This window comes from Chlorocebus sabaeus, chromosome 17 (assembly GCF_047675955.1).
Source record: "Chlorocebus sabaeus isolate Y175 chromosome 17, mChlSab1.0.hap1, whole genome shotgun sequence".
NCBI classification, from domain to species: Eukaryota; Metazoa; Chordata; class Mammalia; order Primates; family Cercopithecidae; genus Chlorocebus; species Chlorocebus sabaeus.
Window position 1 is genome coordinate 35,470,625 of NC_132920.1, and position 24,937 is coordinate 35,495,561.

Sequence of the window (24,937 nt, forward strand, 5' to 3'; positions counted from 1 at the left end):
AGATAGAGTCTTGCTCTGTCGCCGAGGCTGGAGTATAGTGGCGCCATCTTGGCTCACTGCAACCTCTGCCTCCCAGATTCAAGCAATTCTCCTGCCTCACTCAGCCTCCCAAGTAGCTGGGACTCTAGGTGCCTGCCACCACGCCCGATTAATTTTTGCATTTTTAGTAGAGACAGGGTTTTCCCATGTTGGCCAGGCTGTTCTCAAACTCCTGACCTCAGGTGATCTACCCACCTCAGCCTCCCAAAGTTCTGGGGTTACAGATGTGAGCCACCGTGCCTGGCCTCATTGTAGATTTGATTTCCATTTCTCTGATGATGAATGATACTGAGCACTTTTACATATGCCTGCTTGCCATTTGTATGTCTTTCTTTTTTTTTTTTTTTTTGAGATGGAATCTTGCTCTTGTCGCCCAGGCTGGAGTGCAATGGCACAATCTCGGCTCACTGAAACCTCTGCCTCCCAGGTTCAAGTGATTCTCCTGCCTCAGCCTCCTGAGTAGCTCGAATTACAGGTGCCCGCCACCATGCCCAGCTAATTTTTGTATTTTTAGTAGAGATGGGGTTTTGCCATGTTGGCCAGGCTGGTCTCGAACTCCTGACCTCAAGTGATCTGCCTACCTTGGGCTCCCAAAGTGTTGGGATCACAGGCATGAGCCACCACACCCAGCCTGTATGTCTTCTTTTGAAAAATGTCTGTTAAAATCTTTTGTCCATCCTTTTATCAAATTATTAGTTTTTTTCCTATAGAGTGGTTTGAGCTCCTTATATATTCTTGTTATTCACCCCTTGTCAAATGGGTAGTTTGCAAATATTTTCTCTCATCCTGTGGGTTGTCTCTTCACTTTGTTGATTGTTTCCTCTGCTGTACAGAAGCTGTTTAATATGATGTGATCCCATTTGACCATTTTTGCTTTGGTTGCCTGTGCTTGCGGGGTATTGCTCAATAAATTTTTTTGCCCAGACCAGTGTCCTGGAGATTTTCTCGTATGTTTTCTTGTAGTAGATTCATGGTTTAAAGTCTTAGATTTAAGTCTTTAATTTATTTTGATTTGGTTTTTGTATATCACAAGAGATAGGGATCTAGTTTCATTCTTCTCCATGTGAATATCCAGTTTTCTGAGCACCATTTATTGAAGAGACTGTCTTTTCCTCAGTATATGTTCTTGGCACCTTTGTCAAAAGTGAGTTCACTGTAGGTGTGTGGATTTGTTTCTGGGTTCTGTATTCTGTTCCATTGGTCTATGCATCATTTTTTTTTTTTTTTTTTTTCTGAGATGGAGTCTCTCGCTCTATTGCCCAGGCTGGAGTGCAATGGCACGATCGATGTTGGCTCACTGCAACCTCTGCCTCCCAAGTAGCTGGGATTACAGGCATGTGTCACCACGCCTGGCTAATTTTGTGTGTTTTTAGTAGAGGTGGGGTTTCACCGTGTTGGTGGCTGGTCTCAACTTCAGGATCACCTGACTTCAGGTGATCTGCCCACCTCGGTCTCCCAAAGGGCTGGGATTATAGGCATGAACCACCATGCCTGGCCAAAAGATGGCTTATTTTGAACTCAACTTTAGAATATTATGAAACAGTATTCTCAAACTTTTTGGCCTCAATATCCCTTTAGATTCTTTTTTTTTTTTTTTTTTTTGAGACGGAGTCTCACTCTGTCGCCCAGGCTGGAGTGCAGTGGCACAATCTCGGCTCCCTGCAAGCCCCGCCTCCCGGGTTCACGCCATTCTCCTGCCTCAGCCTCCTGAGTAGCTGGCACTACGGGTGCCCACCGCCATGCCCAGCTAATTTTTTTGTATTTTTAGTAGAGACAGGGTTTCACCATGTTAGCCAGGATGGTCTTAATCTCCTGACCTCGTGATCTGCCCACCTGGGCCTCCCAAAGTGCTGGGATTACAGGCGTGAGCCACCATGCCCAGCCCCTTTAGATTCTTAAAAATTATTGAAGACCCCAAGGGCTTATGGTTACCATGTTTGAAGTTGTAATAGGCCGGGCGCGGTGGCTCACACCTGTAATCCCAGCACTTTGAGAGGCCGAGGCTGGTGGATCACTTGAGTCCAGGAGTTCAAGATCAGCCTGGGCAACATGGTGAGACCTGTCTGTACAAAAAATACACAGATTTGCTGGATGTGGTGGCATGTACCTGTAATCCCAGCTACTCAGGAGACTGAAGTGGAAGGATTGCTGGAGACTGGGAGGGGGAGGTTGCAGTGAGCCAAGATTGCACTACTGCACTTAGCCTGGGCGACAGAGCAAGACCCTGTCTTAAAAAAAAAAAAAAAAAAAAAAAAAAAAAAAGGAAGAAATTAAAACAGGAATTTTTAGAAGTTACTAATTTAAAAAATCATTTAATAAATGCACTACATGCAATCATAAATGACTTTTTAATGAAAATAACTATTTTTCAAAACAAAGCAATTATTGAAGGGAGTGATGTTGTTTTACATTTTTACCAGTCTTTTTTTGTGCCTGGTTTAATAAAAGACAGCTGAATTCTTACCTCTGCTTCTATATTCAATCTCTTGTGGTATGTTGTTTTGTTTGAAAGACGTGATGAAAAATCTGGCCTTACACAGATACATGATTGAGAAAGGGAGGAGTATTTTAATAGCCTTTGCAGATCATGTGGGTATTCTTCTATTCTTCTTTGATACTATACTAAACTCAACAAATAGTAGTTTCTTAAAGGTTAGTTGCAACATGGAGTTTGAAACCTTACCAACAGACTTTTCATACTTCGTGCTGTTAAAATCCATTGGTCTGTCTTGCACTTTGCATGATCTTTTTCTTTGAATTGGTCATTGGGAAATATTGTTTCACTATATAGATCTTCCAAATGTTGACACATTTTATTTTACAATATCAAAAAATCATATTCGTTAATATCACCACTGACCTCATTTTTAAAAAGTCTTTAAGTATTGGGAGGCTGTCAGGCTCACAGTGGTCAATACATGTTTTCCAAATTTGAATTTTCTCTTGAAAGCTTGATTTTTATCATTGGTAACATACTGTTAGTTCTTTTGTTTGATTTTATTTGAGATAAGATCTCCCTCAGTCACCCAGACTAGAGTGCAGTGGTACAGTCATAGCTCACTTGCAGCTTCCAACTTCTGGGCTCAAGCAATCCTCCTGCCTCAGCCTCCAGAGTAGCTAGGACTACAGGTATGTGCTACCATGCCCAGCTCATTTTAAAATTTTTTGTAAAGATGGTGTCTTGTGATCTCGCTACATTGACCAGGCTGGTCTTGAATTCCTGGCCTCAAGTGATCCATCTGCCTCAGCCTCCCAAACTGCTGAGATTATAGGCATGAGCCGCCACACCCAGCCTTTTTTTTTTTTTTTTTTTGAGACAGGATCTCACTCTTGCCCAGGCTGGAGTGCAGTGGCACAGTCTTGGCTCACTGTATCTGGCCTTGACTTTCAGGCTTAAGTGATCCTTTCACCTCAGCCTCCCAAGTAACTAAGACTACGTGTATGCACCATCATGCCCACCTCATTTTTTAACTTTTTGTAGAGATCAGGTCTCCCTCTGTTGTCCAAGCTGGTCTCAAACTCCTGAGGTCAAGTCATTAATTCCTACCTTGGCCTCCCAAAGTGCTGGGATTAAAGGCATGAGCCACTGTGCCCGGCCAGTTCTTTTTCTTCTCTTTTTTTTTTTTTTGAGATGAAGTCTCGCTCTGTTATCCAGACTAGAGTGCAGGTGTGATCTCGGCTCACTGCAACCTCTGCCTCAGAGGTTTTGAAGCAAGGAGTGACGGTGTTAATATTACAAAAAAGTAGATTAGGAATGGAGATAGAGTGGATAGGTAGAGGACTGCAGTAGTCTAAGTGTAAGGAAATTCTTCCTCACTTTAAATCTGAGTTCCTCTGGTTGCCATTTAAGTGCATTGATTTTGATATTTCAGCCACACAGATTAAACACCCAGAGCCAGGGTGGAGTAACCCATCCCTACCCTGTATCCATTTAGGGCTGTTGATGCACAGGAGAGATTAAAAGAGTTCACAAACTTTAGAAGGCAACTAAATTTAGGTTTTATTGTCAAAGCACATAAAAAGTTAAGCATAAATTATTCAAAAATAAAAAGCAAGAAAGGTGAAACTTCATTTAACACCACTAACCATGTTTCAAATACACTTCAGTTTCAGTATTATAGAAGCAAGGTGTGGAGCAAGAAGGAACAGGGAGGACAGATTAGAGAATGGTAGGAAGAGGGACAAAGGTAGGGGAAGAGAGGAGTCAGGAGGGGCACACAGCAGAAAGAATTTGAGGGAGGAGGTCAGATTGGAGCAACTACTTGAAGCTGAGAGAAGGCTCTGTATGGGGCTAACATGTTAGCAAAGAGCTGGTGCCTTCTGTGTTTCCCTGGGGCACCGGCTTCTGGGTTTTAGCATCTGGTATCCTCACCCTTTTTTAAATACAGTCCCCAACTTATAATGGGGGTATACTAAAAGGTATCTTCACAGTGATGTAAAAGCGATACACGTTCAGCAGAAGCCCCGTCCTTTAGAACTCATACAACCATTCTTTTTTTTTTTTTTTTTTTTTTTTTTTGAGACGTAGTCTCACTCTTGCCCGGGGTTGCAGTGCAGTGGTGCGATCTCAGCTCACAGCAACCTCTGCTTCCCGGGTTCAAGCGATTCTCCTGCCTCAGCCTCCTGAGTAGCCGGGATTACAGGCGACTGCCACCAGGCCTGGCTAATTTTTGTATTTTTGTAGAGATAGGATTTCACCATGTTGGCCAGGCTGGTTTCTAACTCCTGGCCAGGTGATCTGGCCACCTCGGCCTCCCACAGTGCTGATTACAGGTGTGAGCCACCATGCCCTGGCTCTCATATGACCATTCTGTTTTTTCACTTTCAGTACAGTATTCAATTACATGAGATTCTCAAAATTATAAGATAAGCTCAGTGTTAGATGATGTTGCCTGTAGGCTAATGGACATGTTCTGGCACATTTGCAGTAGGCTAGGCTAAGCTATGGTGTTCGGTAGGTTATGTATATTATGTGCGTTTTTGACTTGTGACATTTTCGACATATGATGGGTTTGCCCTTATCGTAAGTTGAGGAACATTTGTAGCCCTTTCATTGTCTGTGAAGAGGCCTGAGTGGGTTTTGTGCTGGAGATCTAGGTATGACTCAGCTCCAGTGTTGACTGGCCTTCTAACCATGGGCTTGTGACTGAATGTCCTGAGCCTTCATTTTCTTCCTTGTGAGGATTAAAATGAACCTCAGGAAATGGTGGTTTGTCCCCTTTCTGTCAAGCTGGGTTCTGAGGGGGTGACCCCAGATAGAAGTGACTTCTGAACCAGCCCATATTTACAGGCTCGGGCATAGGGAGCCCAGCCTCAGCCTGGGAGCCTCGTCTTCCATTAAACAGCTCCTGGCGTTTAGGGGAGTGCGTCGCAGCACCGCTTTTTTTCATTTAAGTCCTGTCTTCCAGCCAGGCGCAGTGAATCACTTGAGGCCAGGAGTTTGAGACCAGCCTGGCCATCGTGGGGAAACCCCATCTATACTAAAAATACAAAAATTATCTGGGTGCGGTGGCGCATACCTGTAGTCCCAGCACACCAGAGTTCAAGACCAGCCTGGGCAACATGGCGAAACCCCGTCTCTACAAAAAATACAAAAATTATCCAGGCGTGGTGGTACATGCCTGTAGTCCCTGCTCCTTGGGGAGCTGAGGCAGGAGAATCACTCAAGCCAAGGCGGCTGAGGCTGCAGTGAGCCATGTTTGCGCCACTCTACTCCAGCCTGGGTGACAGAGTAAGACCCTGTCTCAAAAAAAAAAAAAAAAAGAAAAAAAGTCCTGTCTTTCTTTTTTTCTTATATAATTTTTTAAAAATCAGAATCACAGTGGATTCAGAGAGACTCCCCCCAAAAATTATTTTACTCCTGACTTCTACCCAGCCTCATCGTCACCTCAGCAGCTCTCCTGAGAACGTTACTAAGTTCTCCACAGCTGATGGCAGCTCAGCTTGGAAAGAGTTCTCTTCTAGGACAATGCTGAAGGGAGGTTCCCAAGTGGTGTGGGAAAACTGCTTCATGCTTAAGTTCACTTCCATATCATGATACTAAAAGGTATCTCACAGCTGATTTTCATTGCTTTCATTTGTGATCTACTAGGACCACTTGATCCTTATCACTGCTTTTGGCACACCCCTCGTCCAAGAATTGTGTTCGCAGAGACAGAGTTCCTTGCCACCAGTCCGGTGGAAGTACAAGCCAACTTTGCTCTCCAACTGGCAGCAGTAGCTGAACAGGCCACCCTGCATTCTCTCCTCACAATCATGCTGTTCTCAAGTTTGTCAGAACCCAGAGCTCTACTCATTACCCCCTTTTCCAAACAAGCAAGCAAAGCATGCTCTTCCTTTGTTTCCCTTAATTGCCTAAAACATCTCCATGTTCATAGCTGTTGACTCTCTTTGCCTCCTAGTTCCTGTTCCTCTGGTGTAGAATTTCTCAGCCCTAGCACTGTAAACATGTTGGGCTGGATAATCATCTCTTGTATGGGCAATTTGTGCATTGTAAGATGTTGAGCAGCATCCCTGGCTTCTACACACTAGGTGCCAGTGACACTCTTCTCCCCTCCCCAGCTGTAAAACCCAAATGTCTGCAGACATTGCCAAATGTCCCCTAGGGAGCAACCCTGGTTGAGAGTCACTACTCTATCATTTCTTCACTAAATATGCTGGTCAGCTGGGTCCACTGGCTAACCTCACACCAATAAACCTGATAATAGAAGCATATTGTTCTTACATTAGAAGTTTACCCTCTTCATTCATCTCACTGGGCCCTTGAGGGCTTCGGGGAGGAGTGATGGGAAATGGTTCACAATTAACAGCATATTCCAGCTAAGTAAGAAAGCATATGATGTCTGCACAACATAGGAGAGTGTCCACAATGTGCAGCTCTTTCCTGGAGCAGTTATGTTTCTCAGGGTGTGCTTCTCCAAGTCACTTCATGTCTGGTTAGAAGCCACCTTCCTGTAGCATCCAGAGGTGCCATGTAGCAGCCAGAGGTGCCATGTGTCCATATGTGCATCCAGGGTTGGTCACAGTGTGCAGATTGCCATTGACCTGCCCATTCCTAGAGTTTGACCTGGTGGTCATGGCACTCTGACCACATCAGTTTTCCTCTCCAAGCCCAGATGGGTTCTCAGAACCCTCCACCCCAAGCTGCAGTCATGAGATGCGGCACTTATCTGCCATCCTGATCTAGAGCTTGTTCATGTGGTCCAGACCATTTCTTGGCAGCCCCTACTCCTATGTAAAAGCCTTTAGGAAAGTACAGAGATCCTGATGGATTCCCTTGACCCTCAGCACACACATCCTGGAATGTACTGCTCAGCAGTCCATCGGGGGCTTCAGGCTGGAGAAGAGAAAATTACCCTTCCCTTTCAAGGAGGTCCTCCGAGGGCCAGAATGCTCAGTGCAATAAAATTAACTCTCCACTGCCTACGGTTTTTTTTTTTTTTTTTTTTTTTTTTTTTTGAGTCAGAGTCTCATTCTGTTCCCCAGGCTGGAGCGCAGTGGTGTGATCTCGGCTTACTGCAACCTCCGCCTCCTGGGTTCAAGCCATTCTCCTACCTCAGCCTTCCGAGTAGCTAGGATTACAGGCATGCGCTACCTCACCCGGCTAATTTTTGTATTTTAATAGAAATGAAGTTTCACTATCTTGGCCAGGCTGGCCTGAAACTCCTGACCTCCAGTAATCCACTAGCCTCAGCCTCCCAAAGTGCTAGTATTACAGGTGTGAGCCACCATGCCTGGCCTGCTGCCTATTTAAATAGCAAACAGTTACAGTTAAAGAAAGACCCTGGCCTGGGGACGCTGCCAAGGCTCCCAATCTGACACTTCTTTCATGTAGACCAGGGATCTGAGCTGTGTTTCTTCCAGACTTTTGGAGCTTGCTTCCTTGGTGGTCAGCTAAATAGTGGCCCCCAAAATATACCCCTTTATAACCCCTGTAACCTGTGAATATTATATGACATAATGGACTTTGCACGTGTGATTAAGGATCTGGAGATGAGGGGATTATCCTGGATTATCTGGGTGGGCCCCTGAATGCAATCCCAAGTGTCTTTATGAATGGGGGCCAGAGAGAGAATGGATACAGGAGAAGGAGGCAATGTGACTACTGCAGCAAGATGCTACACTGCTGGCTTTGGAGGTGGAAGAGAAGGCCAAAAATGCAACGAACATAGCTTTGGAAGCTGGAAAAGGCAAGGAGACTGTTTTCCCCTAGAACCTCTGGAGGAAGTGCAGCCCTGCCAACACATTGATTTTAGCCCAGTGAAACTAATTTTGAATTTCTGACCTCCAGAACTGTAAGAGAATAAATGTGTTTTAAGTCGCTAAATTTTTGGTAATGTGGTAATTTGTTACAGTGCAATAGGAGACTAATATAAGGCTCATCTGCCTCCAGGTGCAGGTGGTGGCCTGGCTGATCCCTGTTCTTATTTTAAGGCGTCCCTCTCATGGCACAAGGAGAGCACAGGCCCAGCCTTTTCCTGAACCAGTATTTGAAACAGTCTGCACTTTGGGGGAACCTGTTGGGGAGTTCTTGGGAGCAAGAGAGAAAGCCTCCTATGGTACCCGATCCTTGCTCTGGAACTCTCCCAGCACCTTCAGTTCTTTCAGACCAGTGAGGATGTAGGATTATTAAAATCTGACTGTAATTCCATCTTCCCCTCTCCTCTTCCATTTATTCGATAAATGTTTATTGTGTACCTCCTATGTGCTAGGCACTGGGGATGAAGGGATAAACAAAGCAGATAAAAAATCTCCTGCTCTCCTGGTAACTGAGGTGGGGGAAGGGAGGGAGTCAGCGTTAAGTCAGCAGCATGTGAGATGGCTTCAAATGCTCTATAGAAAACTAAGCAGGAAGGAGGATGTGGCAGTTTCATATAGAGGGCTGGGGAAGGTCTCACCACGAAGGTGACATTTAAGCAGAAGGAGAGTGAACTATTGTGGGAAGAATCTTGCAGGCAGAGGGAAAGCAAGTTCCAAGGCCCTGTGGTGGAACACAGCCGAGGTGTTCAACGCATAGTGAGGAGGCCAGCGTGGCTGGACAGAGGGAGGGAGGGAGGAGACTAGGAGATGAAGTCAGAGATGAGATTGGTGGCCCTGAAGTGCCATAACAGCTTTTACTTTGCTTGGCATTTTGCCCCTTCCTTCTCCTCTCCTCCCCCTCACACAACCTCACGAGTTTTAGGCCCGTGTTCCTCAGTTCCTTTCCATGGGATATTTATCACATCATACTGAGGGACTACCAGCAGGCAAACATAGTCACTTAAAAATATTAGAAGAGGGGGAGAAAGCAGCCTCCTCTTTCTGAATGATGAAAGCAGTTCCACGTCAGTGTTGGCATGGCACTGTGTATCTAGCAGTGCAGGCTGGCCATTCACTGCGCAGTTCTGGGGCGTTTCTGAGAGGTTCCCTCCATGGCCTTCTTCAGCCCACAAGGAAGTCCAGACCCCCCAGCTCGCTGTTTCTTTCCATTTCACTCCTGTTGGTCTCCCCAGTGCGACTCCCACAGCTGACTTTTATCCCCACCTGTGTCTAATCGCCTTTCCATGGCAGAGCCAGTAGATAACCTGGTAACGATCTGAGTAGAATATGGTTTCCACATGTTGAATGCATTGTGCTAATCACTACATATATCACTTTGATTCACACAACAACCCTAAGACGTAGGAACCATTGTACCCCTTTTAGAGATTAGGATACTGAGGCTCAGACTGGTTAGGAAAATTGTCTAAAGTTGCACAGCTAATGAATGGCAGAGCTGGGATTTGAAACCAAGTGATTAAAGCCCATGTCTTTGATCACTGCATAGCAGGGACTTCTAGGAAGGATGGCTGGCTGGATCTAATTGTTCCAGTTTGGAAAGTACCTGCTTGACTGGCCAGACTGCTGTTGGCTTCAGAAAATAGCAGTCTCTTGTTGGTCACTGAGCAGAGGCAGAATTTTGGCAGGCCTTAGGGCCTCCTGCAGAGTCTCATTCCAGGTCAGTGGACAGAGGAGGCCCTGAGAATAGTCGTGCATACTGGCTCCCTGGATCTGCTCCAAGATAGTAAGCAGCCCCTAGAACCACAAGAGACTGAACAGCCAAGCTGTGGGCCCGGCCTGTAGGGTGGAAGGAACTCTTAAGAGAAAAAAAACAATCTCTGCTGTGATTAATCAGCGGCTTCAGTCTGGTGAAGTGAAAAGAGAAAGAGAAGCTGGCCCAGATGTGCACATAGGGAGAGAAATAAGGGAGGGAAATTGCCTTTGTTCAGGTTCTCCCTTAGGCAGTCATTACCCCACGGATGAGCTCGCCTTCCTTTTACACCATCCTGCAAGAGGTGGGTATGGGTAGTCCCATTTTACAGACAAGGTGTAGGATCAGAGAGGTTAAACAACTCGCCCAAGTCAAACAGCTAACAAGTGGTGGAATTGGAATTTGAGCCCTGTTCTTCTCAGTTCAGTAGCTCTGCTGTTCTTGCTGATGTCACCTCAGCCTTGGTAGTTATGCAAGTGTTGCATCCACAGGCTTGTGAGCAGAGGCTGAAAGGGAGCCAGGGCTCTTGATATTGCCCTCCCAACATGGGCCCTGCCTAAGCTAGCAGGACTCACTATACCCAAACCAGCAGTGGCATTATATTTTTCTCTTTTCTTGCACCTTACCATCCTTGATTTATTTTTAGAGAGCCTTTTCTATTTCTGTTCCCGTTTCTTGGCTTGGATGCAGGGGCTGGGGTGCAGGAATGGCATTGGAAATCAGAAGAGGCAGACATAGATGGCATCTCACTGGTGGCCTTGGCTGGTCTCCGGGAACTTTGCCCATCTGCCTGCCCTGCTGGCTCCTCCTCAGGCCAGCTGTAGGCCCCAGGGATCATAGAGCTCGGGTAGCTAGAGGCTGGGAGGGCAGCCGAGACAGAAACAGCCACACTTCTCATTTCTTTGGCTTCTCAGAGGGGAATGAGCTTCCTCCTGGAACACAGCAGGAAGTAGCTCACTGGCTGTTTCTCAGGGTTAGGTTACGAACTTCTAGGGAATATGGGGTAGTGCTTAAGAGCCAGACTCTGTGGGGCATGGGGGTGATAACTGTAGACCCTCCACCCCTGGGGATTCAATGAGCTCATACGTGTAAAGGCACAGAGGAGGCACTCATTGATTATTGTTTCATTACTGTCATTAGACCCTCAGCACCCAGCACCATAGGTGGATGCCAGCCATTATTGGTTGGACCAAACAACTTCAAGGCAGCTGGGCATGGTGGCTCACACCAGCAGTACCAGCACTTGGGAAGGCCAAGGTGGGAGGGTCACCTGAGGTCAGGCATTTGAGATCAGCCTGGGCAACATAGTGAGACCCAGTATGTATTTATTTAAAAATTTAAAATAATATTTAAAAAAAGAAAAAGAACTTCAATGTTATTTTTGTCTTCCTCTTCATCTGAACATTGGCTTGAGTAGGTATTAACTCGAGTCCAGTGATTGTCTGTGGAGCCCCCCAGGGTACTTCCCAGTGACAGCAGCCTAGAGTGTGCTCCTGCCAGCCCCTGCCTGGTCCCTGGAAAAGGCAGGGAGGTGCAGTAAGGAATCTTCTGATCTGAGGATGCCTGTAACCCCCAAACCTTATGTTTACTTTTACACCTTGCTGAGGCTCTGGCTTTTGGATGTGAGCTCTGGAGTGGTACGGGTCTGTGTCCCATGGCGGCAGGTGGTTCTGGGTGTTGGGCATGAGGTGATGGAGGAAGGGCTTGTCACTTGCAAGCTGTTTATCTAACTAGTGACAAACAGTGGATGACACCTTTAGAAAACTGTGTTTGGGAGGTTTGAAATTAATCAGATGCCACCAATGGCTAGGATTGTAGGAACTGGGGAACTGACTTTTTTTAGAATGTGGTACTGGCACTTAGGCATAAGTTTTCATGCATGTGGTTTTTAATTTAGTTAAAAATGTTTTAGTTATATAAATAATGCTCATTTGTTATAGATTATTAGAAAATACAGATAAGCACTGAGAAGAAAAAAGTAATATATAATCACACATAAGTGGCTGCTTTGATACATGTTTTTTTTTTAACCTAGGTTCTTTTCAAATTGTGTATACCTAGTTATTTTTTCTTTCAAAATGGGATACTGTTTAACATTTAGTTTTGTGACTTGCCTTTCCCATTTTTCAGGTGGTTTCGTGGTGTCTGCTTGTCCTCCGACCTCCCCTCCCACTTGTGGGAAAGGCATTTGGCCTGGAGGGAGGCACTTGGGAAGAACTGTCTGGTTGTTTCTTGATGTTATTGCCAAACGTGCAGAGGGTAGAGAGGTGCACCAAGTCTTACTCTGCCTCTCCCCATCTGTGTGTCTCCCCCTGTCCCTGTCCAGCACCCCATCTGCTCTGCCTACTCACCACTCCTGCCTTTTTTTTTTCCCCTTCCATACAAATCCAGAAAAGGATACCACCTCCAGTCTGAAGGTTTCTTTCTATGGCTTTTAGGGATGAATCTCTCAGGAGCTTAGAAAAAAAGGTGCACAGACAGTAGATGGGAAGGGTAATGCCAGGGCTGGGGATGGGGGTCTTGGGAAGAGCAACTGAGAGGAGGGCCTGGGTCCCTGGCTCTATCTTCAGTCAGTGAGAAGAAGCTGCTTGGATGATAGGTTGGGGCAGGGCAGGCAGCAGGTGACTGCAGGGACCTTTCTGAAACAGCAAGCAAGCTGGCCAGGAAGAGACCTGGAGAATAAGGGGCCCAGATAGGGGCCAGACGTAGGGGTGAAGAAAATGTGTCTCAGTGGCACCTGCTTCTCCACCCTGGCCCCACTCTTTCCATGATCTTTCCAGAGATTCTCTCTCTTTCTGCCTGATCTGCTTCCCTCACCTGGTAGTGCCCAGGCCAGTAGTTCAACACATCTGGTATATCTGGCTACTGTGCTCTACTGACACCTGTGTGGCAGCAGCTGCACAGCTTCTTGGCACCTCCCTGGGCAATAGGCAGGGATCCAAGCATAGAGGAAGATATTCCATGCATCAGTATCTCAGATTCCATTCTAGAAAAGCATCGCAAAGCAAGGGAGAAAATTGAAGATGAGGTATTTTGTGAGGAACAAGCTATGCCTCCCTATCACTTCTTACAGAATAAAATGAGGTCTCTGGCAGTAGGCAAGGAGAAGGCCTCTCTGAATCCTGAGGGTAAGTGGGAATTGGCTTCTCAGGTCTTTTCTGGGCCACTTTGGCCTGCACACAGGTTGGGCTAGGAATTCATGCTTAAAAGCAGGCAGATTTCCATAAGCTGTGCGTTCTTGTAGGCCTGCCTGAATCATACCTGTTCTCCTGTGATCACAGGCCTGGTGAGACCCGCTGACAGGGCGGAATAGCTTCCTGTGCGTCCCCTCAAAGCCTGTGCCACCCCCTCTCCCTTCACCGCTCCCGAGCTATAATTAAGTTCCCATGTGAAACCGTATCCCTCAGCTGACACACGCTTGTTACCACAGCCCTGGCCATTGGACGGCTCATCTGGGGTGACTTCTGGGGCTGGTGCCTCGGCCTCCAGACGCTGTCCAGTAGGTCTGAGTAGGTGGTGTGGACCCACCAGGAAAGGGTGGATCCAGTGAGGCGGGGGCCAGGCCTTGCCCAAGAGTCAGAAAGTGGGAAGTCACAGGGGAGATGAAGGGCGAGTGAGCAGCTAGAAAGTGCCAGGGAACACAAAGATGGGGGAGACAGACTGGCAGCCTTTCGGGGCTGGAGGGCATAGACAGGGAGAAACTTCCAAATCACTGAGCCACAGGCAGAATGTGAGCAGTTTATTTTATTTTGTATTCTACATATTTTTATAGCATAAAATTAAGATATATTTCACATAACCAAATTCACCACTTTAAAGTATGCACTTTGATGTTTTTTATATATTAATTGTATTTTATATATTATATTAAATTAATATATGTTATATTAACTGTTTTAAATATTATATTAACTGTGTTGTTTATATATTAACTGTGTTATATTAACCACTAATTCCAGGACACTTCTGTCACCTAAAAAACCCTTTACCTATCAGCAGTTACTCCATCCCCTGGCTGCTAATCTATTTCCTTTCTCTACGACTTTCCCTATCCTGGACATTTCATATGAATGGAATTATATAATATGTAGCCTTTTGTGTCTGAATAATTTCACTTAGCATGTTTTTGAGGTTCATCCATATTGTAGCATATAATAGTACTTTATTCCTTTTTGTGACTGAGTATTCCGTTGTGTGTATATATTCCATTTTATTTATTGGTAAGTTGGTGGACATTTGGGTTGTTTCCATTTTTTGACTGCTATGAACGTTCATGTACAAGCTTTTGTGTGGACATATGCTTTAGGTTCTCTTGGGAATATACTTAGTGAAATTGCTGGGTCATGTAGTATTCCGTGTTTAACTTTTTTTTTTTTTTTTTGGACGGTATCTTGCTGTGTCGCCCAGGCTGGAGTGCAGCGGTGCGTTCTTGGCTCACTGCAACCTCAGCCTCCCTGGTTCAGGCAATTTCCCTGCCTCAGCCACCTGAGTAGCTGGGATTACAGGTGCATGTCACCACACCTGGCTAATTTTTTTTTGTATTTTCAGTAGATACAAGGTTTCACCATGTTGGCCAGACTGGTCTCGAACTCCTGACCTCAGGCGGTCTCCCCGCCTTGGCTTCCCAAGTGTTACTTTTTTTTTTTTTTTTTTTTTGAGATGGGGTCTCACTCTGTCGTCAGGCTGGAGAGCAGTGGCACGATTTTACCTCACTGTAACCTCTGCCTCCTGGGATCAAGCGATTCTTCTGCCTCAGCCTCCTGAGTAGCTGGGATTATAGGTGCCCGCCACCACGCCTGGCTAATTTTTTGTATTTTTAGTAGAGATGGGGTTTCACTGTGTTAGCCAGGATGGTCTCGATCTCCTGACCTTGTGATCCACCCGCCTTGGCCTGCCAAAGTGCTGGGATTACAGGCGTAAGCCACCGCACCCGGCCCCAAGTGTTACTCTTTAGGCAGACGCCTGTCTGCTGTACTCACTGGTCTGCACCTTGCTTCACTTATTGTATCTTGGCCATCTTTGCATACCAGACCTGTACAGCTTCCTTAATCTTTTTTTTTTTGAGATGGAATCTCACTGTGTTGCCCAGGCTGGAGTGCAGTGGCACGATCTCAGCTCACTGCAAGCTCTGCCTCCCGGGTTCACGCCGTTCTCCTGCCTCAGCCTCCCGATTAGCTGGGACTACAGGCGCCCGCCACCACACGCAGCTAACTTTTTTTTTTGTATTTTTAGTAGAGTCGGGGTTTCACCGTGTTAGCCAGGATGGTCTCGATCTCCTGACCTCATGATCCACCTGCCTCAGCCTCCCAAAGTCCGAAAGTGCTGGGATTACAGGCGTGAGCCACTGCGCCGGCCCCTCATTCTTTTTTTTTTTTTTTTTTTAACAGTTGCCTCATCCATTGTATGGTTTTTTTAAAGACAGATTCTTGCTCTGTCACCCAGGCTGGAGTGCAGTGGCACAATCTCGGCTCACTGCAACCTCCCCCTCCTGGGTTCAAGCAATTCTCCTGCCTCAGCCTCCTGAGTAGCTGGGATTACAGACACATGCCACCATGCCCAGCTGATTTTTGTATTTTTAGTAGACACAGGGTTTCACTTTGTTGGCCAGGCTGGTCCTGAACTCCTGACCTCAAATGATTTGCCCATCTTGGCCTCCCAAAGTGCTGGGATTACAGGTGTGAGTCACCATGCACGGCCTGGATGTGCCATTCTCTTATTCACTGATGAATGTGCAGGTGATTTCCAGTCTTTTTTGGCAATGAATAACCTTGTCATTTTGCACACAGATAAACAGATTGACAGTGCTTCTGTGTGATAGGTGCAGTGATGGAGATGGACACTGGGGAACTGGGGAAGGCTTCCAGAGGATACTTAAGAAAGGCTCAGGGTGACTGAGCACTAGTATCTGAGCGGGCCTTGCAGCCCTGGCAGAATTTCAGCAGGCTGAGATGTTGTAGGAAGGGTGAATATGACTAAAGAAAAGAACAACAGCTGAGGTGTGACAGGGGAAATGAAGAGTATTAGTTATCGATTCCTGCATGACAAATTACCCCAAAACTTAGTGGCTTAAAACTAATTTGCAGTTTCTCTGAGTTAGGAGAGATTTACACAAAGATGTGAATACCAGAAGGTGAGGATTGTTGCCAGCCATTTTAGATGGCTGACTCTAATAGCAAGTTGCAGTAAGGATAGGATTGGCCAAGGCAGCAGATGGAGCCATGATTGTGTACAATCTTACATACATAGCTGAGAGGTTCTCAGAGATTGATCTGAGAACAGTGGGAGCCATGGAAGGTCTTTGAGCAGGAGAATAATGGGATAGCTGCCATACAGGACAATTAATCTGATAGCATTTACACTAGAGGGGTCAAAATGGAGAGAGATACACAGGCAGAGGCCTAGATTAGGAGATGGCTATAGTAGTGCAGGTGAGAAATTCCTGGCCTGTAGTACTAAATACTTTTTTTCTTTTTTTTGTAAGACAATCTCGCTCCGTCACCCAGGCTGGAGTGCAGTGGCATGATCACAGCTCACTGCAACCTCTGCCTCCTGGGTTTAAGCAATTCTAGTGCCTCAGCCTCCTTAGTGGCTGTGACTAAAGGCGTGTGCCACCATGCCTGGCTAATTTTTTTGTTTTTAGTAGAGATGGGGTTTCGCCATGTTGGCCAGGCTGGTCTTGAACTCTTGGCCTCAAGTAATCCACCCACCTTGGCCTCCCAAAGTGCTAGGATTATGGGCGTGAGCCATTGCATCCGGTCTGTACTAAATACTTTAGCTGCATAATCTCTGTCTTTGAAATGACCACAAAAAGAAGGTATTACTGATTTATAATAATATGCATATGGTCTTGCATATGGCCATACTTATGACGTGCATATGGTCATACAGGTAGTAGGTTGCAGAGCAGCACTCCGGCCTGCCTGGCTTTGATGACCGTGCCTTTTGGTGGCACTGGAAGTGGAAAGGTGGGGGTGACTGGGGGGATGAGGTTTTGTCCATTCCCTGGATGCTAAAAGGAAATGGAGGAGTGTAAGAGGTTGACTCTTTGAACCTGGATGGCTGGGACAAAGATAACACTGTAACAGGAAGAAGAGAGGCCAGAGGGAACACTGGTGTGGTGGGAGAAGGTGAGTTATTTGGGAACGTGGGGCATTTGTTGGCAGGGTCCTTCCCAGTTACAGGGCGAGTATAAATAGTTCCTGTCCTTTGTATATGAAGAGGTACCCTGGCCCAAAAAGACTCTAAATGTGGAGAAAGGATATGGTGGTGTGGTGGTGGTTTGAACATTGGGTTTGCAGAAATAGTGACGGTAACTGGCACTAGTCTGCGCTTTAGACTTTCACAGCCGTTCACTTCTTTTGAGACTCACACAACCCTGTTCAGGTTATCATCATTCCATATCTGATTGATGAGGAAACCAAGGCTCAGAAAAATCCATTTGCTCAAGGAGAAACAGTGTTTCAGTTACCTACTGCTGTGTAACAAATCACCTCGAATCACCTGCGAAACTCAGTAGTTTAAAACAACCACCATTTATCCTTTCTCTTGATTGTGTGAATTGGGCCCAGCTGCTTGGTTCTGCCCCACATGATGTCGGCCGAGCTTGCCCATTTGTCTGTGTTTAGCTGCACTGTAATGTCCAAAGCCGCTTCTCTTTGCATGTCCTCTCATCCTTAAAGAGTCTATCCTGAACTTCTTGCAGCATGGCATCTGGGGGCCAAGACGGTGGAAGGCAGTCCTGTTGAGGCCTGGGCTCACGTCCCAGAGCATCACCTCAATCCTGTTGTATTGGTCAGAGCTGTACTGGGCCAGCCCAGATTCCAGGGTGGGAACTAGACTCCACCTCTTGATGGAAAGAGTGGCAAAAGGTTTGTAGCCATCTTTAATCCACAGACAGCCGCTAGTGGATACTGAATTTGAACCCAGATCTGTGTGACTCAGACTCAGGGTTCTTCTGCCACTCTATACTGCCTTCATTTCTGCTTCTGGCTCCTTGGGAGTTGCAAAGCTTGCTGGCTCTTCTGTGTGGTTGGAGAGGGCTGATTTTTCTTGTGGTCTCCCACAGTGGAAGTTGTACTAGTCATCCCCCTTTTCACAGATTAGCATCCAAGATCACTGTGTCTTAGGGAACCTTCCAAAATAGGCTTGCTCTGGGGATTTGCTAGCTTCCCCTGAGCTTCAGTAGTGATAGCCAGACATACATGGAATTTCCCTGTGGAGTTTCCCTTTCTGCGCTTAGTGGCCTTTTGATCCACAGTGCTCACTGGGTGGGATTCCTGCTGCATTGTAGCCAAATGTGGAGGCTAGCCCTATTTTGAGTTATCCCGGATGGTATCCAGCCCAGTGAGTCCCATACTTGACTCAACTGGCATATTCACCAGGGAGTTTTGGGGAAAATTTGGATTCCTGGGCCTTCTTCATGCCTATTGAATTAGAATTCCCAGGGATGGGGTCCAGGAACCTGCCTTTAAAGCTCCCCATTGATTTGGGGGTACAGCCTGGTTGGAAACCACTGACTTCCAGTTGCTGGCACCCTCCCTCAGCCCAGTCATTTCAGAAAGATGACTTTGAAGTCACCGATCAGAGGAGGCCACGTGGGAGAGAATGATTTGTCCAGAGGGCCTAATACTTCACAACCAGGAAGTGACTCCTGAAAGTGTCCAGGAAGTTTCTGTTTGAATCTGCTCAAATCTTTGATGTTGTTTTGCATGCTTTGATAGTATCTGAGCTTTATGGTGGCTGCTGGGTTTTTTTTCTTTGAAAGTGTTTGCAGAGAGGAGCAAGCTCTTCTAGCAGTCAGCAGACACTCCCCCTAACCAGAAGCTACTTGGTCTGATTTATTTGAAGTATGAAATTCCTCTCCTTGGCTATCTGGTTGGTATCTTTGGTGTGAAGAATATGACAACCCTAGAGATATCTAAGTTAACACAGCAGTTGGACCTTTCTAGTGTTGTGCCTTGGACATACTTAAGGTACACTTGGAAAACTAGATTTTAAAACCCTGGATAATTTGGTTTGCCAGTTAAATAAACTTCTATATTTTAGAATATTTGGAAAATAAAGATAAATATAAAGAAGACCATAAAATTACCTAGAACTTTCCTCTCAGAGAATTTCCATGGTTAATGTTTTGAATGGCTATTCATCCTTCCCCTCATGACCCTTCACACCCCCTCTTTTAGAAAACCATATTGGGCTGGGCGCGGTGGCTCACACCTGTAATCCCAGCACTTTGGGAGGCCGAGGTCAGGAGATCGAGCATCCTGGCTAACACAGTGAAACCCTATGTGTACTAAAAATACAAAAAATTAGCCAGGTGTGGTGGCGGGTGCCTGTAGTCCCAGCTACTCGGGAGGCTGAGGCAGGAGAATCACTTGAACGGGGGAGTTGGAGGTTGCATTGAGCCAAGATCCTGCCACTGCATTCCAGCCTGGGCAACAGAGTGAGACTCCGTCTCAAAAAAAAAAAAAAAAAAAAAAAAAAAAAATTGAAGTCATATTGAATGTGACTTTTTAGCAGTTTTGTTGAGATATAAGTCTTGAAGTCCACCTGTTGACAGTGTGCAATTTGATGGTTTTTAGTATTTACAGAGTTGTACAACCATCACCACAATCTAGTTTTAGAACATTTTCTTAGTCCCAAAAAGATATCCTATAATCCATTAGCATGCATTCCCACCTCAGTGCCCCACCCCACCCTCACTCCAGCCCAAAACTACCACTCATCTACTTTCTCTACCTACAGATTTACCTGTTCTGGACATTGCATATAAATGGGATCATACAATATGTGATCTTCTGTGATTGACTTCTGTCACTGGACATAATCGTGGTACTGTTTTGAAACCTGCTTTAAACATTTATATCCTAGCAATTTGAATATAGTTTTCAAGAATGCGCTTTTAATAGCAGAGAAGTATTCATTCTTATGAGAATATCTAATCTTATTTAATCAGTCCTGCCAACAGACATTTAGGTTATTTCTCATCTTTTGCTCTTAGAGCCAATGCTCTCTACACTTAGATATGATTTTGTTGATTTATTGGTTCATTGTCCAAATCCATGACTAGAACAAAAGCTCTTTAAGAGCAGTCACCTTGTCTGTCTCCCCTACTACTTGGCATAGTTCCTGGTATTTGGTAGGTATTCAGTTTTTAAAGTGAGTATATTTGTGTGTATGTGTGCAAATTTTGAATGAATCGATATGTAAGGATATGAATAAATGTTGCCGTATTGTCAAATTCTAGAAAGTTACACTAATTTACCCTCTCACTGCAGTATAAGAGTACCTGACTCCCTGTTCCTTTGAATCTGGGTTAATTTGTACAGGAAGTCCTGTGATCTTTTGGATGATGCTATTCTCTGACCTGTCGGCCAGTTAATTTGGGAATTGATGCTTATCCCTGTCTGTGGGCCAGGAAGGGTCTGGCTGCTGGGAAACATGGTGGCATGTGGGAGCTTCAGCCACCTGGGTTCTCACTGTGGCTCCGTGGTATTGTATCGTTTCCTGTTGCCCTTAGAAAGTCTGCATCGTGTTGTCTGGCCACTTCCTCTGTTGTGTGCAGGCATGTTGGGGAGTGAGTAGAGTTGGGTGGGTAAAGTATGTGTAAGAAGATACTGGTTCTGGCTGCTGATTGGAGTGCCTTTTGAAGTCAGGAGAGATGTCACTCTGGAAGTTCAGTGTCTTCAAAAATAGAAATGAAGAAATGCTTCCAGGAAGTCTGATGCAACTGGCCCAGTCTGCCCCCCTCTGAAGGTGGTGGGCACCCACATGGCTGGTAAACGCTTCATGAGTCACCCACTGGCCACAGTCCCTGCTCCTCTCCACACACTTCCTGTCTGGAAAAGCCTGCTACCCGCCCATGATGAAGAGTCACCCCGGAGAACTTGCCAGGGATGTGGGACAGGTCTTCCCAGGTCACAGCAGCAGCCTCTCGCTCATAGGTTTCACAGCAGCTCTTCTCCCCAAGATGAGTTGTGGCAACTGTTTTTTAGATAAATATGTGGAATGTATGGTTGGGATTGGAACAAAAAGAGCGGCTGGATGGCAAGGCAGCTCTTATGTGTAGCAGGGAGCTCACGCGAGCCCCATGGTGGGCAGTTAAGGCCCCAGAATTCACCTCCAACAGCTGGCTGCTCATTCTATTCTTCTTCTCATAGTTTTCCCATCACATTTCCCTTGGGGTTTCCTCCAGGCCTTCCCCTACTCACCCCACACCCTCTCGGAAGATGCTACCTCATGTAACTTTGCCAAGCTCTCAAGCATTACAGATGCCTTTACCTTCTTTTCTTTGCATCTTAGAAATCACTCATATGTTGCTCTCTCTCACATAGTTGCTCTCTATTATTACTTCAGCAATTGCCAAGTGCCTACTCTATGCTTAGTACCTTGTCAGACTCTGGGATGATGCGGATGAAAGAGACTGGACCCTGCCCCCTAGGAGGGCAAATGTCTGTACTCCCGTGGCCTCCGTTTCCCTTCCTCTCTGACTGCGCTTTTGCTGCCCTGGTTCCTCTTCCTCTTTCCACTGCCTGAGTGTGAACATTCTTTGGGCTTCTGCCCTCTCTTCTCTTCTCTCACCCTCTCCCTCCACACGCTTGTCCCTTCCTATGACTGTGACCATTTGCTCTTATAGCTACCGAATACTAAAGTTCTTTTCTCCTGAACACTAGGTCCCTGTGTCCACCGGCCTGCTGGAGTGTGCAGCCTTAAAGGCAGAGCCCCTCTTTGTCTCTGCTCTTTGCATATCCCCTTTCTGTTAATAACCCGTCATTCTCTCAGTTTCTGGGAGCCTTACTAACAGCTTTAAACCTCATTCCTCTTCCATGCACAGGTCATTCCTCCCGTTCTTTTGAGTGTTTCTCCCCACTGATTTTACTGCCTATAGTGAGTTGGGTGGTTGACCCTCCAAAAGATATGTCCAAGTCCTAACCCCTAGAACCTGTGAACATGACCACCTAGTTTGGAAAAACACTCATTGCAGATGTACATGAACCTGTGCTCATTGGCTTCCTCTCTGGGCCTGGCCTTGTTGGTTCCTGGTCTGAAATATTGACTGTACTTCTAGTCCACACGGTGATTACATATTCGTTACTCAGTTTGAGCTCCCCAAGTCCAAAGGCAAAGTTCACTGCCTGCCCTCTCCACTAACTCCTAGGTCAGGAGACTTGCTAGATTGTGTGCACAGCAGCTACATGTGTAGTTTTTGAGGTGGGTCTGGGTTTGAATCCTGGTTCTGTCATTTATTAGCTGAAGACCTTTAACAGATTATAACCTTTCTGGGCTTCAGTTTCCTCTTCTGGAAAATGGGGCTAATGGATTGTTGTGAGAATTAGATTGCCTAGTGTCTAGCACTGTGCCTGACACTCTGAGCTTTATTTTTATTTATTTTTATTTTTTGAGATGGATTCTCGCTCTGTTGCCTAGGCTGGAGTGCAGTGGCACGACCTTGGTTCACTACAACCTCCACCTCCCAGGTTCAAGCCATTTTCCTGCTTCAGCCTCCTGAGTAGCTGGGTTTACAGACTCCCACCACCATGCCTGGCTAATTTTTGTATTTTTTAGTGGAGACGGGTTTCACCATGTTGGCCAGGTTGGTCTTGAACTCCTGACTTCAGGTGATCCGCCTGCCTTGGCCTCCCAAAGTGCTGGGATTACAGGTGTGATCCACGTCCAGCCCACTCTGAGCTTTATAACCAGAGAGATTCTGTGACTAGCCGAATCACTCAACCTATACTTGGAGGATCCCAAGCTTGAATGTGTGTAAGAGCTCTGACTTAAATCCAGCCTACTTGTATGTCATTCTGCCACAGTTGTCTTTGTCCCTCCACAGTTTATCCTGGAGCTGGGCATTGTGGAGGCTAAGACAATGGATTACAGAGCTACAGGTCTAGTAGGGCACATAGAATTATAATGCCTATATGAGATAGATGACAAAGTGGGTAAGAGCATGTGCTCTGGCGTTAGACCTGGGTTCAGATTCAGACTCTATGACCCTATCTCAGTGACCTTGGGAAACTTTTCTTTCTTTGCCTCTCTGGGCCTCAGTTTTCTCATCTGTAAATTGGGAATAACAATGGTACATACCGCTGGGCATGGTAGCTCACACCTGTAATCCCAGCACTTTGGGAGGCCAAGGCGGGTGGGTCACCTAAGGTCACGAGTTCAAGACCAGCCTGACCAACATGGAGAAACCCCCGTCTCTACTAGAAATAAAAAAATTAGCCAGGCATGGTGGCGCATGCTTGTAATCCCAGCTACTCAGGAGGCTGAGGTAGGAGAATCGCTTGAACCTGGGAGGCAGAGGTTGCAGTGAGCTGAGATCCCGCCACTGCACTCCAGCCTGGGCAACAAGAGCAAAACTCTGTCTCAAAAAAAAAAAAAAAAAAAGGTACATACCTGTCTTAGTCTGTGCTGCTATAACAAAATTCTGTTTATAAACAACAGAAATTGATTTCTCACAGTCCTGGAGCCCGGGAAGTTCAAGATCAAGGACTGGCAGACTTGGTGTCTGGTGAAGGCTGTTGTCTACTTCCAAGATGGCACCTTGTTGCTGTGTCCTCCAGAGGGGATGAATTCTGTGTCCTTACATGGCGGAAGGGTGAAAGTGGCCTGCCTAGTTTCCTGGAGCCCTTTTATAAGAGCACTAATCCATTCCTGAGGGCAGAGCCTTCATGACCTAAACACCTCCAAAGACACACCTCTTAATACCGTTGTACTGGGAGTTAAGTTTCAACGTGAATTCTGGAGGGTTCACAACATTCAAACCATAGCAATACCTTATAGAGTAATCGGGATAATTAAATGAAAGAATGCCCATAAAACGCTGAACACATGCCTGACTCTTTGTAAACAATAAATATTAAGTATCACTATTTTAGAGACCAGCTTCTGCTGTGGAGAGTGGTAAGTGCCTGGATGCCCCAAGCTACTGGACACGTAGCTGCATGGATCAATGTACCCCTGTAATTATGTAACAAGGGGACATGGAGAAAAAAAACATTTCCAGTGTTGCCTCCTCTATGACATGATTGTACCCCTAAACTGCACAGAGGAGCTTTCTGTTCTTTGAACTCCATAGCTGTTGGTACTTCTCTTGTGGGGGTTTGCCATAGTCTTTCTTGTATTATGACTGTTCTCCACTCTACGTTTCTTTCTTTCTTTTCTTTTTTTTTTTTTTTTTTTTTTCTTAGACAAAGTCTCCTTGTGTCGCCCAGGCTGGAGTGCAGTGGTGCAATCTTGGCTCACTGCAGCCCTGACCTCCCTGACTCAAGCGATCCTCACGTGTGCCAGCACACCTGGCTACTTTTTTTTTTGTATATTTTGTAGAGATGGGGTTTTACCATGTTGCCTAGGCTGGTCTTGAACTTTTGGGCTTGAGTAGTCCACCCGTCTCCGCCTACCACAGTACTGGGATTGCAGTGTGAGCCACCATGCCTGGCCTACTGTATGTTTCGTGAGGTCAAGAATGGGCACTGGGTAACTGATTACTTGCATTGAACCTTGGGATTCAGCCAGTGAAAGTGGTCCACCTGGCAGTAGTGAACCTCTGGCTCCTGACCTCTGCTGCTAGTGAATCTGTTTCTCCTCTGGCTGCACAGACACAGGGTTTCCTGCCTCCAAAGAGCTTTTCCACTGTGTACATGGGACCTGAACTGGCTCTAGAAACCTTGGAGCCTGTCACCACTTTTCACATCACCCAGCAGGAGCAGAACTTAGATGGACTAGGCATAGATGGGAAACATGGGTTTATTGCTAAGATCATGGTTAGTTCTCCAGTGGGGGGTTTAGTGGGCGATTGCTTTTTGGATTTTTGTTTTGTTTTAGAAGTAAGAAATATGGGCCAGGCGCGGTGGCTCATGCCTGTAATCCCAGCACTTTGGGAGGCCA

General features: G+C 46.1%; 1 protein-coding gene across 7 annotated transcripts in view; it reads left to right on the forward strand.

The window, feature by feature from the left end:
• PPARD (peroxisome proliferator activated receptor delta) overlaps window positions 1–24,937 on the forward strand; it is an 85,444-nt gene that overhangs the window by 8,796 nt on the left and 51,711 nt on the right. Inside the window, exon 3 of one of the 7 annotated variants that reach the window (XM_038005998.2) lies at window positions 19,793–19,879. The exons of the other annotated variants lie outside the window; for them this stretch is intronic. The gene's annotated coding sequence lies outside the window, so the exon portion shown is untranslated. The remainder of the gene's footprint in view (window positions 1–19,792; window positions 19,880–24,937) is intronic. 7 annotated transcript variants of the gene reach the window in all.